Genomic DNA, 18,941 nt, shown 5'->3' on the forward strand with positions numbered 1-18,941 from the left:
CGGCAGCGCCGAATCGTCCATTTCTTGTGCTTGCTGCACGTGCTGGGTCCAGGTACAATAAATGTCGGTTTCAGTTTGGTACACTCCGTTGAAAATGCTTCAGTCGCTGCGAGCGCGTCACCGGCATGTCGTCAGCTGCGGAGCTAAGCTAGCATGCACGCAGGAAGGAAATAATTAAGATAGAGGCATCGCGCGATACCATTGAAGCCGAACGTACTGGCCGAACACGTGATCGCCACGTCAGAGCGGCCGCGGTAGGATTTAGTGCTCCCACATTGCAGGCAGAGATACGGCAGTACAGCCGAACAAGTGCGCGTGGATTAAACAATACCGGGAACCAAACGTTCCCGGCTAATACGCTGTCGCTCGAAGGTCACGTGTTACAACGAGGGAAAAAAACGAAAGGAATGGCTTCACGGAGAGTTCGCTTGCCAACGCTGGCTGTGTGACCTATAATGCTCTCTCCTATAGTTTTTATTTCTTTCCTTCACGCTAACACGCATGGCAACGAATCTTGACCGGCAACGTTGACACCCTTCCCCAAAAACATCTTAGAGGAGTAGTGACATTCAACTCTTCATTTTTGTTGCAGTAAATTAAGGTCCTAGACCTCAAGACACTAGAAAAAAAGGTACTGGCAAACCTCAGCGCGCCCCGAATAATTTAATATATTAGCTTTTTTACAGCCAGTTTCGGTTTCCTTTCCCAGGAGCAGCCTTTGTCAGGACGTCACAGCGCAGAAGGTGTGTCACGTGAGAGCGGGACCTAGTGACGTCTTAACATACTATCCGGCTGGCTCGGTTGTCTTATACATTGGGCGTCGAGTGGCAGCACATGAAGAGACCCAAGCATCGGTCGTCCGTGGACTGTTTGTGCAGTGTGTAAGAAAAGCCATCAAGAACCTAGACTACATATACATTATGGGACATAGCTAAAGGAAGCAAAGTAGTATACTTCACGAAAACAGATGAAAGTATTATACTTAACTGAGGTACGTTTTCACTGTGGCATTGTTCTGCTGTTTACTTTATTTAAGACTCTCGAATTTTATTTGAATCCGTTCATTAAATACGCTCTTTCTTTCAGGCTGATTGTTTTGGCGTTTGTGTGCTCGTGTTGGCTATTGTGAATAGTACATATTGTATAACAATTATTTTTATTTCTTTTTCTGTGTACGCGTTTCTGTGTTCAATTATTCTGAATCCCTTTTTACAAGATGTCCATTATTGAACTGGTGACGTCTAAAGAATGAATGAGAACATAATAAGTCACAGGAACTCCGACACACCTCTAATATCAAAGCTAAGGGCTAAGACCAAAGCTTTAACGAATGAAACGAATTATAAGAACCGGAAATATTAATTCCGCCACGACGCTCACAGAAAGGAAAAAAAAACGCTTAACCTTGCACTCAGCCGCGCAACGCTTGAAACAGCGAAGCTGGGCGATCGTAGCCCAGCATTTTCCGGAAGTGCGCGCCAATTTTTCATCTTATTACTCGTGATGATGATAATTTCTTTTTGCACGTCTCGGACTTACGGCCGTCACTGTGCGTTGCATAGCGCAGCTTGCAACACCGACACCGCGTTCCAATGCTGTTTCAGGAGACCCGCTCCGTGAATGGGTATCTCTCTCTCTCTCTCTCGCTCTCATAGCGCGCGGAATCTCTTCACCTCGCAGAGCACGAGCGTACGTACGCGCCAGCTGTGGACGAAGACGACGACGCTCGAACGCAACCATACGGTTCGCATAAATGCATGTGCCCAATTCTTGGCCAATCCCCCAGAGTGGGTACGAGCCATGTGCTGAGGATATCATCATCATATCATCATCGGCATGCGCTGCAGGCGTGGCGGTATAGCCTAGTGGTTACGACGCTCGCTTTGGAGCCGGGAGTACGTGTGCTTATTTGATTTTATTTTCTGTCTTGGTAGTGTCTTGATACTCACCAGAAATTACGGCTGGCTAAGACAGCTTCGCTGTTAAAAGTTGAAGGACGCCTAAGCTTCACCTTTAAGAGTGGAACGCGATAGCATTCAAAGATCCTTGACTGCTTCTCACGCTTCCCGGCAACTGCAGCTTACGTAAAACGCTGGCGGTGAACGTTATGCACGAGAGCACGCTTTCTGGTATATAGAAACGCGGCCTCTTGCGTGCGCCGATCTTCAGTTCTTGTTTCACACTTTTAATATATCTTTCTGAGAAGATTTAACATAAAAGGCATGCGCTGTCTGTGTTTTGTTGCATGACATTTGTTTGTGGCCTGTCGTTTTCGAAATTCCGAGGAATAACTTGGTAAAGAGTTTAATACTAAGTGTGAGCAACTTTAGTGGTAAAATAAGAATTTAGTGCCTACGGAGGGCATGCGCGGTTGTGGTTCGCAACGATTTTATGCTCTTGACGTTCGGCGCCGGCAGTGGACTTTTTTTGCGACACGGTACCCTTAACACTGTCGCGTCACAGAAAAAAAAATTAAGGAAGTGTAGAAGAGAATATGCTCACATTCACGCTACCACGTTCACCGCACCAAACCACGCCTTCCCGTGGTGGCGGCATCGTCTGCCGCAGGCATCACATATATACCTTGCATCGCTAGCCGTGACATGCACTGCAGGGCCGCCTGCAATTACCCTCGTTACGTAAGCACGCTGACTATGCACGTGCCGCGCGGCCGTTCCTTGCTTCCCCCTCTCGACCCCCTCTGCAGTTATCATCTCCCCCCCCTAGCCGAACTATGGGCGACCGTGCAGGCTATAAGGATTGCACGGAGGCCGTTCGAGATCGGGGGCCGTGGATCGCGCCGCCGAGGTCGCTCAACCAGTTGGCGACACAGGCAGCCGTGGACACGTGCGCCTGATCTTATACAATATCCCCCTCCCTCTCTCCTTCTTTCTTCATTGCGCGTAACTTGTTTGTGGACATCTTTCTAGCCACGCGTCGGCACTCACTCCTTACGGGAAATAGCGCGAGGGGCAGGGACGACCAAGCAGACGACGCAGGCGCTGCTATCGTCTGCTTTGTCGTCGCGCCAGTTTGAGTACGATATTGAAAACAGACTATACTCTATACGCTGTTGGTCCTGCTCTGTGTATGGTCCTTGTTAGCGTTTTTCACGCCCCAAATATGTACGACAAGCTCGCCAAGTCTGGTTAGTGAAGAGAGAGAGAGATACGTGAAAGGCAGCAGGGGGGCTAAGCAGGTTTAACGCGGTTGGCTACCCTGCACCGGGTAAAAGGGAAGGAGGCTAAATGATGACCAGAAAGGGAAAAGGAGAGTCGACAGCCGCACACACGCACAAGCGTTCATCAGTCAGTGAATTACAAGCGGTCATACAAGCCGGTGGATATAAAAAAAACGCAGCAGCGCTTTCGTGGCTGTTGTACACGGCACCGGATGTGTACACGGGTTTGTACACGGGTTTGTAGATGGTTCCCAGGATATACTGTAAAAAAAAAAGAAAAAAAAACGTCCTGCCACCTATTTTCCATAAAACAGTCCGATGGGGGCAGGTGTTTGACTTTCGTATGATTGACATTCGCACAACGGGCGCGTCAAAGTTTGCTTAGTGTCACATATATTACGACCGGGACGGTTCGAAGAAACCTGCACGTGCACTTCTCGGCACACCTAGCCTGACCTAACCCACATGGCGGACCTCGGGCTAGAATTGTAATGAAGGTGTCAACATGCGAGCCGGTGACATGAATAATTCCTGTCGCCATCCTTTACCCCCACCGTCCAAGCTTTCAAAACGTGTGTCTCACTTTCAACAACTCTATACTTGCGAGAACGTGGATAGGGCTATAGTTAGATGCCCGAAAAAAAACCTGCTTGGTGAATTTTTGCATACCACTAACCAACTATCCAAATTAGGCCAACACCTTGCCCACCCACTAACCTCTCTCAATATCTCGCTTCTCAGCAGCCGTTGTCACCAACTACGAGCCAACGAAACGGTTCTATGTAAACGTTTCTGCGAGGAACCACGAAAGCACCTCGTGATGAACGGTGGCGAGCTTAATTCTTCATGCGTGTCGGGCACGTTTTTTTTTTGCCGCCGGTTAGGCAAGTTCCTCGCAAAACGGGTACACGCGGCACGCCGTTTCACGTGACAGTCGCGAGTGGTTGTAGATGGCGTCGAGCTGTTTTGAACTGCGTTCGTTGAATGCGCGTGTCAGACTTGTCAGTTTTGCGCGTGACTTGCCCGCCACGCACGAGGTTGGTGTCCAGACGACGTGTGTTCGGTCCGTGAGTGAAAGGTTCGAAACGGAGTGAAGTCATCGTGTATATGGTGGCACGTCGACATTCGCGAGCATTGTTCACACACCAGCGTATAGACGGAATCAGTTCGGCGTGCCGTGGGAATTGTCTCGTCAGTATTCCAGCGCAGGCCGTAAGGCCCAGAAGATAATAAACATCTTTATTAGGGTAAATGAAGTTCCGCGTAACGGAAAACATGTCGAAATTGATTTATTTGATGCTCGCGTTTTTTTACGTGTGATTACTTGTGATTTGCGTTTTGGCCATTCAAAACGCTATGTGGAGATCGTGCTTTTTAACGCTATGCGTAACTGCTTGTGTTCTGTGTTTTGCAGTGTAGTTACTTGTGTTCTGTGTTTTGGCCATCCAAAACATTTGACTTTATGCATGCCCATGTGTACTGAACTCATGTACAAAACTTTGTGATTCATGTACTGTTGGACTGTATTGTGTCCATACATCTGGTGTTCTATTGAGTGCCATATTTTGTGACATTACTCACTCTTTTTTTTTGAATATTTCTTTCGTTCGCTAAATGACAAGCCGTTGCCGCCATAAAAGCCGCTCCTAATAACCATTTCAATAATAATTAAATAACAGAGTATCTTTAATTGTTATGTCTGTTCGAGAAGATCGTGGCTCTAGACGGCGCTGGCTATTCATTCGCTCTTAATATATCGCAGGTGCGGCCAAACGATGAAAAAAAAATGATTTACACAGAGGATAGAGAAATATAGTATTATGACAATTTGAGATTTTACGTACACACAAGCGCATAAGTACGCAAAAGACAGATATTCTTGAGCGGTCCATAAAACACAAGCGTTCTTGTCAAACTACAAATGACGTCCCTCGTTGTAAATTATAAAAAGGAGTTTATATAATACGTGTCGGGGCACGGCGTATTTCTCGATGCTGTTTTGCCATACCGCAGAAAAAGAGAAAGAAAAAAAGACGTGCTGTAGTTGCAATGTTTTCGTATATTAATGAGTTGTTTTCACAAGAAGTGGATGGCCTTGTACACGGACTACTTTGAGAACGCGATGATTGCGCAGTGGGAAATGGTGTTCTGCGGGCGCAACTACAGATATCGTCGCAAGTATATACAGAGGATATTATAAAAAGCTTTAACCACGCCGGTGCGCTCCGATGCGACGGCCAAAAAGTCGCAATGTGCATTAGACGCGCCCGATTTCTGCTTGGCACCTATAGGAAGCGCACGTTATGAGGTGCACGTCTGATAACGTTACAATATTATGTCGGCATACATCTCTTCGTGTGTCTTTTCGCGATGTTTTTTTTTTTCTCACGTCGTGTCGTGTCATAGCTTCGCGTGATCCCGGTAATCTTGGTTTCCAAGAGTATACCACGAAGGTTTTCGCCAGGAAGAGCCGCTCGATATTCGTCGCTGTCATCTTTCCCTCGGTATCATACATACGTACAATCACGTTTGCATCTGGGTCATCATTGCCACGCACCTGTTTGAGTGGGCAATTGACGATGTTGCTTGTTTTCCTTTAGTTTTCGCCATCGGAAGAGCGCGTGGTACTCGGTGAATCCTGTGCGTCCTGTGGTGCAGCAGAAACACTTCGTCGTGTAATCGAGGACTGTCCTTCGTACAGTATACGCAGCCTATACTGTAATATGCAGTGATTATAGCCATTCACGTGGGCTGACACCCCGTGCGACGATGTACGATATTCTATTTCCCCGCTGGTCGGGCGCCAGAACAATAAGCTCACACAGACCTTCTATCGTTTTTGAAGGCGACGCATTTAGACTTCCGATACTAGGTTAGCATTCTGCTCTAGCGTTGCGCTAGTTTGCGGCCCAGATGCTGGACCTCAGGATGCTGCATCGAAAGCAAAAAAAAAAAGGAAACACCGATGAAGATATTGATATTTAAATATTAACCTTCAATATTGATTTATTATTTAAATATTTCACGCTAAATATTTAATATCTAAATGAGATTTATGAATGTTTAATATTAAATTTGTTTCGTTCTCCCGCCCGGGAGCCGAAACATCCTTATAATTTTTCACTAAATGTTTTTCAGTTCTTGGTCAGCCGTTCTCTTTCATTCATCACACCTAATTGAACACGGATACTGATGATCTCTTCCGATTCGATCTCTGCTGCCAATTTGAATAAATATACGCGTAAAGTGTTTTACTGAACGAGTTCGAAGGTACAGACGGCTAGGTGTTTGCGCTGGGTGTCACTATATGTCGTCATACAAGCGGGTTCACTCCTTTCTTTATATGTCACTGTTTTAAATCAGGCGTGCTTTTTTTTTAAGTGGCCGAATATGCGCTGTACAAGTATGCTAGATATGAAACAGTTCACATTTTCATGTGTTCCACTTCACCATAAAGTCCTCGTATGCAGTCCGCATTGTGCAAACTTGATAAATCTCGCTGAATAATTCGAAATTCCCAATCCGTTCTGCAGCTGATTGTGATGCAAGAAATGTGGTTAAAACTCGATCTTCAATAGACAGAACGAAGTGGCGCGCCTTAAGGGGGTATTTCCCATTTGCGTTCAGTACTGTTCAATTTGTGAGCAAACAGGTTTATGAACTCGGGGCCGTAACCCTTCGCAAACACGTGCGGCGAGACGCAGGCCAGTTTTCGAGAGTTTCAGCCCATTCGATAAACGAGCGGGTCTAAGAACCGGAACACACATGGGCTGGCCCAGTATCTCATTCTATATCACTGACACGAGAGTAGCTATTACAACCGTAATCGCAACACGTGCGAACAAAAGAACCGCGTCGGTTCTCTGAGAGTATCGCGATGGTCAAAGACACGGAAGCACGTGAGAGCTCACCGTTATAGGGACGCAGCGGCCTCGACCTATAAAGTGCTTGTGAAAAGTATGCGCGATACGTTGCCGAAACGTGTTGCAATGCTACTCCAACGCGCATATCATTCAGATACTCAGTAATTGTTCTGTCAGGAGTTTTTAATGTGCGCAAAGACAAAAGTGGTCATAAAGAGCCAAGGCTCTGGAATTAGCTGAGCGCAGGCTTCTTTTAGAGTTCACGAAACCAGTCCTATGTCTGAATAAAAATCAGTTGCGGTGTTTAAAAACTCAAAATCACGGCAGCGATTGTGTAGCGATGCCTTCCGCTCGATTCTATGCCCGCTCTTATCATCCGCAGTTCACGATCGGTTGATCTCATTGATAACGCGGGCCGAGCGTCGGTCTCCTGACCACTGACGCAGCGCAAAAAGCAAGAAGGAATAGCATCGGAAAAGGCATCGCTACGAAATCGCGGCCCGAGATAACTTTGGCGTATGATATTGATGAGTCTGTGATGGGAAATGTGAACGGAAAAGTGGATATGGCGCACAAAATGTTACGAAAGATTGGTCTATAGTGCCGGAATAAAATAAAACGTAATTCATTCTAGACACCTCTCGCGAGGCCTAGTCAACCGCGCCGGAGACACTGGAGACGAGTTGGACACCAGGGACAATCTGGCTACTTATAACGATCTCGTTAAGGCATTTTACCTTAGTCGCCGAACATTCCCCCCACCTCACCCCAAGTTCAGCCGGGCGCAGGCTACCACCCTGCGTCTGCTACAAACAAATACGTACCCTTCATCCGCCCGCCTCCAACTTATATTCCCTGAAGTTTACAGTACCCCAAACTGCCGCTGCTGTGGCACTCACCCGGCTACGCTTCCGCATATGCTGTGGGAGTGCCCAGCACAGTACACACACATTAGAGAGGTTTAGATTAGGGGGACGCAAGCGTAGGGGCCCCCTAGCGCTTGCGTCCCCCTAATCTAAAACTCTCTAATAACACCACGACCCCCTCGTCGAGGTTGCGTGAGGCTCTGCGGAGCTCCGCCCTCGACGACCAAACCTGGGCGACCCACCACGCCCGTGAGGCAGCGGTGAGGCAAGCCCTCGACGTCCCCTCATGGGAAGCTTAGCCCGGCCATCTTAAAGTGCTGGTTCCACAATAAAAGTTTATTCCTCCTCCTTCTAGACACACGCCGTGTAGCTTCAGAAAGGGCAGAGACGATGACCACATTACAAGTGCCATAGCCTTGTCCTCAACATGGAGGGCTGAGCTGCAGCAGTTGGTTGCCAGAATATAATTTGAGGATACCAGTTGAGCGCCAAATTCGGTAAAGTTGTCAGAATTGTCCGTTTCAACCTACGGAGCTTTCGGGCATGGACATTTGTACCGTATAGTGGGGTACTACGCCCGACAGTATAGGTAAAGTCGCGCTCAATGTGTCTGAAAATTTCGAAAACTGCGTTGTTTGGCCTGAATCTGTCGTTGTAGAACGCGTGAGTGTTGCTGTCAGAATTACAGTTAACGAGGACTGAAGGGCAGAGGGATCGAGCCTTCCCTTCTCGTACTGCAGTGTTTTTTTAACTATTCGTCTTCCTTTTTTATATATTTATCTTCTTCTACTTCTTTTCATCGGCGTTCCTTCGACTCCTGACAAAAAAAAAACAATATCGACACAGCAGAACCGGCTCATCTTTCGGAATACGAAACGCACAAAACCAAACAACAACAACAAAAAGTTAGAAAAATAAAGTGGTAAGAAGACGCTAACTTTCAAGTGGTCATTTATTGTTTCCAACTGTGGCATCAATGCGTGGGATATCAACACAACAAGAAAGCGACAACTTTAAAAGGAGCAATCACGTGGACACATTCTGTCTCTTGGGACATCAAAACATATCTTTCGCCACAGTTTTGGCCGTTATTCATTCACAGTAAGCTATGGTACGGAGTGGTGAAAGGTGGTATAGTGTGGCATGTAGTACGGTATAATGTCATGTAGTATATTACGGAGGGTCTCATTTGTTGAGACGGCGCCGCACTGCTCAACACGGAATAGCGTGTTCGGTGTGCGGATGCGATTGCTGCGTTAAGGGCGAAGGCAGACTGTGAATATATATATATATATATATATATATATATATATATATAAACGGAAGAAGGGGAACCGCGGGGCTCGCTTTTGTTAATCACAACCACATAAAGGCAACAGACAATGAAGCGATGAAAGCATCGGGGAAATTAAGTGTGGTTGTAGTTGGAATGTACAAAGTAATGAAGAAAAAGAAAACGAAAGTGGACGAAAAGATAACTTGTGGCCGGCGGGAGCCGAACCCGCAACCTCCGCATTACGCATGCGTTGCACTACCCATTGTGCTACGGCGACGGCCATCAATTCGTCCACTATCTTGTGTATTTATGTTTACTAGATCTAGTCCTAGGTGTGTTAGCCAGCGCTACTCAGAACCATGGTGGGCGGATGTCGAACATCCTTTTTAGTCCGATGGCGCCAGGTAACACGTGATTCCAATTTAAAGCCCACTTAATTTCCCCGATGCTTTCCTTCGCTTCATTATATGTTGGCTTTATGTGGTTATATATATATATATATATATATATATATATATATAGAGAGAGAGAGAGAGAGAGAGAGAGAGAGAGAGGCGCTCATGCACCAAGACATTGGTATACACGGAATAAACCACGAATGGCCGTAATTAAATCACTGCAGTGTCCACTATGGCATCTCTCACAACTTGCAGCTGTGCTCAAAAACGCGTAGGTTTAGAACGTAAACCCGCGTACGTTATTGCTATTGCGAGCATTACACTCAACATTTATCTTCTTCCTCATCACATACTCATCATCATCATCATCGCCAGCGTCATCCTCTTCAGAGCGCGGCCCGGCCGAATAAAGCATTCAGCTAAAATTGACAGTCACTTAAGTATCCTTACCTGATTTGAACGCGAAACCATTATGACTTCTCTAATTCACTGGTTACGTCCATGATATGCGACGTCATACACTGTCGCGTGTCCTTCACACCTCAACCTCAATCTGCTTGAATCCACTTTGCCCTAATTTGTACCAACCTTAATTCACCTCAATCCACTTTAATCCACGTTGCGCTAATTTGTAGGAACCTTAATCCACTTTATTTCACCTTCATTCACTTTACTCCACCTTAAGTCTCCTTACTGTAACTTGTTCTAACTTTAGTTCACTTTACTTCATTCTAATTCACTTATTTCACATTAATTACCCATAATTACCGCTAATTAACGTTGTTATACGATTCACTATCTTCTGTATCACAATAGTCGCTGATGACATCATATTGAATTTTGGTACCACTCGTTGCTGACAACAACGCCGGCTTTTCTCACTCATGGCGCCATGTTTTCGGATAAATCCGAAAAAAAATCCGATAAGCACTCGCCAGTAAAATTTTTTACAATTCGGATTTATGCGATAAACTCCGATTTTAACAGCCAATATGACCCTGTTTCGTTCTGTATCGAAAGGGCATGTTCTACGCAGTCATTGATACATCGGCCGGTATGGCCGATATAAACTTTACTTCACGTCAACATATCTCGTACACTACACCCATCGCACATTTAACAATGGGCTTGTCGCGCACGGGGCGAGAGACGTATGACCGCTCAACGACTGTTGCAGACCTTCATGGATACTACGCTGCTGTCGCAGAAAAGTGGAGACAGTTGAGAGGAACCTTTTCGATGCACTCCAGTACAGCAGCGAATCGTTTTGGTATAGTGTTCAAACTGTGAATCTAAATGTGAAGCAAGAGTTGCCCCGCGCGTTCGAAACCTATGCGCCGATATTTAAGTTAGTGTTTCTTGAAACTGACGACATGAGCCAATTCATGAGTGATTTTGCGAACTATCAGAACTAATTAATTAGTAACATTGTTGAACTGCTGTCGCTTTAGAGACTTCACACTGTCCAGTGGCCAGTGATTTTTCGATGCGCGCTGAGTCTTCTAGCGCAAACGTTGAAAGGGAATTTTCAAAGCTGAGAATCATCACTCGAAAGGAGCGTGCTTCCATAAGTGACAGCAACCTCGTAATAAAGTATGATTGCATCAATTACAACAAGCTTTAAGGTTGTAATGCGCAAAAACGTAGGTGTTTTGTACTCAAGTATTTGTGCTCGTGTGTATATGTGTTTGTGCGTTCAAACCTTCCAGACAACAAAAATACGCTTCGTGTGTTCTGGCGTTTTCGTGTTCAGATATCATTACATCTAAGATTTTGGAGTATTCAGCATAATGCAAAATTTAACTCTGAATTTCGGAGAATTGGGGATTTACGAGAAATCAGCTCCGATAAACTCCGAATTTCCGCCAGAAAATCAACTCCCGAAAAACACCCTCGGAACTTCAAGTAAAATAAACTCCGAAAACACGGAGCCCTACTCATGGGACACCACAATGCTTTCGCATTAATAACTGTCTTGGAAGGATGGAGGTACTGCTAACGTTGAAGGGAGCCATCTGTCTGAACACCGTGCAAGCGGCGGTTGCGGCGAGACCACTCGTACGCGCAGCGTTCAGTGCGTGCAACGGATTGGATGTGCCACTTCTGTAGTCGCAGCGGTGTCAAGGTCCCCAAAGTCGCAGGACGGCGTGCAATACCGAGAACTGCTGCGGCTCAGCCGAGCTACCGAGGTCTGTGTGATAACACAGCGCGCGCGCGAAAATCAAACAAACACCTCCGCTGTACATCGTTGCCTATGATCCAGCTCCCTCTCTCTCGTGAGTGTCCCGTGTGGAACGCGGTACCACCGCCGCTCGAATGACAAGCCAAGCGTTCAATCATGGCCTCCAAGATTTGCACGCGCGGGCGGATCAGACGGCGCGCGCAAATCTCAGAGGCCATGGTTCAACAGCGGCAGGAAAAAGAGGTAACTTCTCACGCGATCCGCCTCTCGGGAGAGAGAGACAGAGCAGAAAACAGAGAGAGATAGGGGGGGGGTTAAGTGTTAACTGGAGAGCGTAGCCTACAGCCACAGGGTTGGCACGCAACTGCAGGCGTATAATGTGGTGCAATGTATGACGAAGTGCGAACGAAACCTTCGACTTGACTGCCCATGTTTCCTGCCTCCATATAGCCACGACGCGTCGGATGTATACACTCGGCCACTGTATAGGAAGGCGCTGCGCTTGGCGCGGACATTTAAGTGCTCAGTGGAGAGGCCGTCCCGAGGCGGGGTCAAGGTCGGGTGTATTGCAGCACGTCGCCGCTTATTTACTGGTCGTGTATGCCTGTAGCTTATTATCAAGGAGGGACGCTTCACGGCCACTACGCTCGCTCGCTAATCGCGTCGCTTTGCAATGATGGAGTTCACCTGACTAACAACTCCCGCTCGGGGCTCGCTGGGCAGCACTGCCGCGACCTGCGCTCTCGCGATGAGAAGACACTTTATCGTGTCGCTTGAGACTTGTCGTATAGCCTTCGTCAATGCTTATTTAGTCATTGCCGATGGTAGTCGTTCCTTCCACGCTCCGACTGTCCGTGCTGGCGTAAGACGACTTGACGATCCACCTCAGACAGAGCGAATTTGCACGGCACCCTGGTCTCGGGGGTCGATTGTACCTAAATCTATATCAAAGCGTTGACGATGTTCCTACACGCAACTAGATTGTGCTATGCGCCTCTCAGTCCGCGCCTCTCAGGTAACGCAGGAGCTGGCCCCAGCAAAACCGGGAGCACTGGAGAGTTTATTTTCGTGACAAGGCAGAAAAGCTGGTGCCTGTTAGAGCTAACGGTCTTGCAAATATGCCCACTGCGCGATAGATTGATCAATTCCGATTAACTGGTCGATTTAATTTAAAATGCAGCTTCATTTGCCACTCCCTCCCACTTTGAGGGTGCTTGCTGCTACCGTGCCGAGTATGCGTACAAGACTTGACCACTCGGTATGTGGCCAAATACACAACTTAGCACACTGGGTAGGTGAAGCTGGCCACGTGACACTGCGCAGGTAACGGAATAGACACCCAGAACAAGGGGCAAGAGGTGAAGAAGTCGGAAACAGGAGCAGCCGAGTGTGGAGAAACAAGCTACAAGTGAACAAAATGGGACCAGAATGCGCATTGAGCGACGAGCGTCCAGCTACATAGAAATAAAGGTGAAGAATGATAACCTTTTTGGGCGCCAGCAGACGAGGACATAAAGGGAGACGTCGACAACACAATGCGCAAACTTGAACAATTTGTTCTGAGAAAAGCTGACCGTTATACGCGCCATGCCCAGTAGCGCCACACCCGATCAATACGTCAAAACTGAGCTTTCCAAAAAGGCCGTTTCTTTATCTAACAGGTCGACAGGTCTAACATCTCGGGGTGTTAGATAAAGAAACGGCCCTTGTTTTTTGTTTTTTGTTTTTTTTTTTGGGGGGAAGCTCAGTTTTGACGTATTGATCGGTGTGGCGCTACTGGGCATGTCGTATAAAGGTGAGCTTTTCTGAGAAGTTGTTCAAGTTCGCGCATTTGTGTTGTCAACGTCTTCATTTCTGTCTTCGTCCGCTGGCGCTAAAATATGTCATCCAGGTTGAAGTACCAACATGCCCAACATACAGCAATGAAGAAGAAATTAAGACGTTCTGGTAAGCATCATACGCATCTGTGGGATCAGCGGATCATTTTTCCCCCTTGATTGAATGAGTATGTGAGTGGGGCAGCATTAGACAACTTATTTATATGGGGTTGTAAGGTATGGCAACGCGTCGTTTGTCAGCTTTATCACGAAATGGGCAGCGCGACAAACGCGACAGACGAAGCTGACAGAACTACGATCGCTTACCGGTAAATAAAATTCTGTTCGACAAAACGTAGTTCATATAAGTACAATATACGAAAGTAAAACGCGATATCCTCAAAACAAGCCAGAGGGAAACGTTTATTATGCGCGAAATAGCAATACAGAAAGCCGAAGAAAAACAGTCTGCAGAAACCATTTACGATGAGTCAATGTAAGCCATTAGCCCAAACGAACGAACAGACGAACGAACAGACGAAAAAGTGAGAGCGAGCAGACGAACAGGTGAACGAGAGCGAGAGAACAAACGTTCTCCTCTTCAAGTTCGATCACCGATGAACCGCAAAAACGACCGAAAGAGGCCATTATATTCGCTATAAGAAGCACAGTACAGCACGATCAAGATGCGGCGCAGACACCCTTCTTTTAGTCGTTAGTTATTGTGAATATCCTGACTGCCACTGCATCCACAGCCCGAGTGGCACGAATGTCATTTTTATGGGGTGATCGAGTAGCGCGAAAGCGCGCACTTATGTGCACGCCCAGCGCAAAACGACGGACAGTTAGCCACACCACGCACGGCCAGTCACGCGGACGCGCGCGCCGTCCTAATACGAGTGTTGCACGATGGCGAGGCCGCGTCTGGCAGAACGTGCACGCTCGGTGCCTTTGAAGCACGAGACGTTGGCACGAAATTTGAATACGGCAACTCGCGTCAGTGTGCCTATACACGTAATTCTCACAATGAAAGGGAAAACTCGCACGCTTTCACTCGCACATACAGCATACGGCGCGCGGCGACGATTTTATCGCCCTTGGACTTTATACGGAACCTCACGGAGACGGCAGAAATGCGCCTGGAGTGTCCAAATAATTGCTATCGCTATGAAAACAAATTGCGCTTACAAACCGACCAGGAAAAAAATTACCTGTAAATTGCAAATCTCTTCCGACGTTTACCAGATTGATTCGGGCGTAAAGAAGACAGCAATCTTGCAATATAGTCCTATAGGAACAGCGTATTAACTAACGAAATATGTCGTCCCGGCGGAATATGTCTGAAAGTCCGCTAGTCTGAGTTATACATATATATTGTACTTGTTGTTTTCGAGAGGTTATCGCTAATTTCTGGGGTTTTCGGTGCCAAAACCACGATCTTAATTTGAGGCACGCCGTAGTGAGGGACTCCGGATTAACTTTGACCAGCTGGTGATATTCAACGTACCCCCAATACACGGGACACTGGCGTCTTTGCAGTTCGTCCCCATCGAAATGCCGCCGCCGCGGCCGGGATTCGATCATATAGGCTATCGAAGGTGGCCTTTTTCTTTCTCCTTAAAAAAAATGACACTCAATTCACCAGCGGGCACTGTTCACCATTCTGCCGACCCTTGGCACTATACTTTAAGGTTCGGACACGAGTCAACGAACACTGTCACGTGCTGGCATGCTTTCACAACGCCGCAACCAATTACTGAGACGAGAGCGAGTGCATGCAGTTACGTTGCACACTACGTAGCCATGCGAGTCGGATACAATCGAGCATACACACATCGCCGTCAGCGCCTCTGCCTCATTTCACGCCACATTGCGTGGCGGCTTTCACAGCCGGCTTCGCACACACCTTTCACAACCACCACTTTGAGTCATAAGGAGACACTTTTCTCTCTCTTAGAAGATTCCCGCCGTTTCGTCATCGACAATCTATAGGTTCATTTAGCGAGCGTGACGTGCTTCTGCGTGCACATACCGTTTCCTTCCGGCGGTCGTTTGCGAACCATCTGGCGATAACGTTCGATGGGCGGTTATGGGCGTTTCCCTTTTTGCCAAGTTGCTCGTCGCCGCGTAACGTGTCTCCGCCCGAAGTGCTTTTTTCTTTCTTAAGAGTGTCCCGGGCGAGTGCTGGCAGGTGTGCGGCTGAAATGAAGCCACGTGAAGCAGAGCGCGCGCGCACAAACACGTATACACGCGGAGGTGTGAGCGCGCACACACACGCGCAAACACACACAAACAAAAGCACACACACAGAAGTTGGAAAGCGGCTGCCGGACACATTACGAACGCACATGCAAGCACAGCTGCACGTGCACAGTTAAACGCACGTACAGCCAAAGCGCCGTTTGAAAGCGGCACACTGAACGACGGACCAACCCGCCTATTTTCTATTGCTGCCGCTCGCCTTCCTGTTCGCGCCCAGGATTGCACAGCCGTCGCTCGTGCCCGGCGTATCTTATCCTTGCGCCGCGCCGTACGCTACAGCTATGGTCGTCGAGGAAGGCGTTTAAAAAGAAGCCCCCCCCCCCCCCCCCCCTCCACCCTGTTCCTTTTGCGCAACCACAAAGACCGGCAGGCAGTAGCTGCTGCTGCGTCGGCGGCTTCGCGCGTACGCAGCCGACGGCACATTGTGCAACGCGTACACCGCTGCCGCCGTCGCCGAAGCCGCCCCTCACATGCAAGTGTGTGTGTGTGTGTGCGCGCGCAGCGCATTGTCGGCGTGACGGGTTGCGCTTTACAACACCAGCCCGAATGACATTTGCTTTCTTTTTCTTTGTTTTTTTTGTGAATTCATTGTGCGCAGGACGTGAATGGATCGCCCTTATGTGGCGACGCGACGCGTTCTGGGCTCATTCGACCCATAAAGCGTATGCGGAGATTTTCAACCTCATTATGGGAACGAGAGGTCAGAGGGTTGCACGCCGTAAACGTATACAACTGATTCATAATCCTCGTCAGCCTAAATTTATGTCAACTGCAGGACGAAGGCCTCTCCCTGCGATCTCCGATTACTCCTGTCTTTCGCGCTATCTGATTACAAAGGGGGCCTGCAAATTTCTTAACTTTATCACCCGACCTAGTTTTCTGCCGTCCTCGACTGCGCTTCCATTCTCTTGGTACCCATTCTGTAACTCTAATGATCCACCGGTTATCCGTCCTACGCATTACACGGCCTGTCCAGCTCCATTTTTTTCCTTTTAATGTCAACTAGAATATCGGCTATCCCAATTTGCTCTCTGATCCACAGCTGATTGCGAGGAGTTAATTCCACGGTGTAAGGGGGCCCGAGCTAATTCTCACCGCCTTTCGCTGATTTGTTTCAGCTCGATCTATTGACGTGTCTTCTGTTTTCGTTGATAGCTGAGAGCTTGCTGTTGTCTTCCTCGGGTGCCGATTGTATGCAGTATACGACCTCGTTCGAATTCGACGCGATATTCTCTTCCGTAAGCATTCGCCGCTATTCATTCAAAGTTGGTTTATATCATGATAAAGACGTTTGTGGTAGGGAGACTATGACGATGACTACAGTGCAGCAGCTGCCTTGTGCTCGTGTTGATCTGAGCTCTGAATTCTGTGTTATGTGGCCCTGCCCGCTATACAGGAATATAGTTTTCTTATAAGCATTGTCATGTGCGTTCACGGCGTCGGCGTGAATGCTCACATCCGCGCTGTAATTAGCTCCTCGTTAGATACTAACGTGTATTAATGACGGTGCTGAAGCGAAATTTATTCTAAGCGTCTAACCTGGAACCGAGAAAGAAGCGTTTTGTCCTCGCGTAGGGGAGATATTCCGAGCACCGTACTAAACCGAAACTATCCAAGGCAAGCCAAAACAACAAAGCAGTGTGCCTCATTCGCAACCCAACGAGCACCCGAAGTACATTTTGGCTTCCTGTCGGGAGTGATTTTTGCATACAAATCACAAATCGTGTTTTATTTTAAATCAAATATTTCATTTTGTTTAGCCTTTAACACCTCATTATGGGAACGAGAGGTCAGAGGGTTGCACGCCGTAAACGTAACGAAATGAAAGCTATCGCACGCGCAGTCGCGACAACAGTCATGACGCCGCCAGTACGTGTGCATTGCGTCTAGGGACGTGAACCTAAACTGTTTTCCTGTGCGCATATGTAACGATAGGCGTACATGAAAGTGGCAGATGCCCCCAGCATTTGTCTCCATTTGTCTGAGGCCTAGGAATAACTTGCCGGTAGGCCAGGGCACCCTGGTAACTCGAACCGCAAATGCTGACGCGTTCGTGTGGTTCTTCTTTAGACTATATAGGTATGTATGTGTGTTGAGTGTTGTGGTGCCCCCCCCCCCCCCCCTATGTAACGGCTACTGTGCTGACAGCATAAGTAAATTAAATGAAGTTAATGAAAATCAAATTGAAAAGGTACAGCAATTAACCGCATCTCTCCTTTTCTTAATGCAAATAAAGATATCTCTTTCTCTCTCTGTAGCTATCGAGGAACGAATTGTCAAAGTGGAAAGGGAAACCAAATATTTAAAAGCAGGCGGATGTTCGGTGTTCCGCTAGCAGTCCCTAGCTGTCACCGCTTCGCGACTCGGATAACAGTACTCGCAGTTTGTATTCCCATTTGTCTTTCCTTCCTATACCTGATATCAACATACAGACTTCTGCCTGAGGCGAACAGGTGCTCTTTATTCGAGTGCCGCGCCGGGAACGCATGCACGGAGCTGGGCGATAAAGGTACACGTGGCCCCGAAGAGAGACATATGACGTCATATTTGTGATTATAGCCGACGCGACACCGTCGCCCCGCGACTGACATAACCGATACGGGACGCCAGGTGAGCGGTGCGCGTACGACAGGAGCCTGTGTTTACTAAGAACTCGGTATTGCAAGACCGTTTCCTCATTGAATGGCCGGCGCTTTAGGTGCCCGCCAATAGTTGCAGGGATCGGCGGCCTACCAAGACAGTCTGCAATGCCAAAGCCCAGCGCGGATGTGACTTACGTAGAAGACTTTTAGCGAATATGGGGCTCCGATCTCAGCTGTGCGGCTCTATTCTTAATTTAAAGGGAAAATGTGACATCCACCCAAATGTAGCAATTGCTACAAAGGATGTAGCAATCCTTAATTTAGCACGCGTATTGACTCTCTCAACTAGAGTTGTTACTCTATGCAGTCCCACCATATGCAGTATAGCTCTAGTTACTCATTCTTTAGTTACTCTAGTGTATGACTTCTTGTGCCATTGTCAGGGACACTGACCAAGTTGGACAGATCGGAAAGCAGGTGCTTATCACGGAGTATTTATTCATAAGCACGCCTT

This window comes from Dermacentor silvarum, chromosome 10 (genome assembly GCF_013339745.2).
Source record: "Dermacentor silvarum isolate Dsil-2018 chromosome 10, BIME_Dsil_1.4, whole genome shotgun sequence".
Taxonomy (NCBI): Eukaryota; Metazoa; Arthropoda; class Arachnida; order Ixodida; family Ixodidae; genus Dermacentor; species Dermacentor silvarum.